The sequence below is a fragment of the Penaeus monodon genome, chromosome 28, assembly GCF_015228065.2.
Source record: "Penaeus monodon isolate SGIC_2016 chromosome 28, NSTDA_Pmon_1, whole genome shotgun sequence".
Lineage (NCBI taxonomy): Eukaryota > Metazoa > Arthropoda > Malacostraca > Decapoda > Penaeidae > Penaeus > Penaeus monodon.
The window spans coordinates 13,843,058-13,843,704 of record NC_051413.1 but is presented as its reverse complement, the minus strand read 5'-3'; the positions used below and the strand labels follow the sequence as shown (position 1 = coordinate 13,843,704).

At 39.1% G+C, this 647-nt stretch overlaps 1 pseudogene; it reads right to left on the bottom strand.

Moving 5' to 3' along the window:
• The window catches only part of LOC119591049, a 35,115-nt pseudogene extending 34,738 nt beyond the window's left edge, over positions 1 to 377 (bottom strand).
• Between the last annotated feature and the right edge of the window lie 270 nt (positions 378 to 647).

Here is a 647-nt window from a genome sequence, read left to right as displayed (position 1 = left end):
TTCGTCACCTCCCCGACATAACTTGCGTGCATCCACCCAAACAATCCTGCGGTGATTCGGTCACTCCTGCTCTCGATCACATTCTCTGGTTCAAATATATTAAATGATAACACTGCATGAGACATAAAAATAGACATATATGAAAATGTTTTAGTGTTCATTTCTATTAAATCAAACATCTTCAGCATATCGAGCGAAGGAAAATAGGAGGGGGGGGGTTGTTACCTACCTGTCGATATGTTGACGCCATACATGAGTATCTCGCAGCGTTGGTGTCTTAAAAAAATCTCGTCGCAGATTATTTTTGCATCCTCGAAGGCCTGTGGCTTGTCTGCATACTGCAAGGCATATTTCGTCGTTTTCGGAAATAAGATCATGTCACAGTGAATCCTTAGTAATTCCGGAACAACTATTCGATATATTATAGATCAGGAGACCAATTCGAACCCCAAAATACCAACCCTTCCGTAACATATGGGTCTGCTCGTTATTGAATGTTTTGACATCTCTCCTAACGATAGTTTTCTGTGTAGCTGTACACATACATAGTCATCTAATTCTGTTTACTCAGTAATTCATACATATTTACGAAAGCTCTGTAGCGATAGATTTGAAAATACTGAATGTACGTGATTATACATACATAC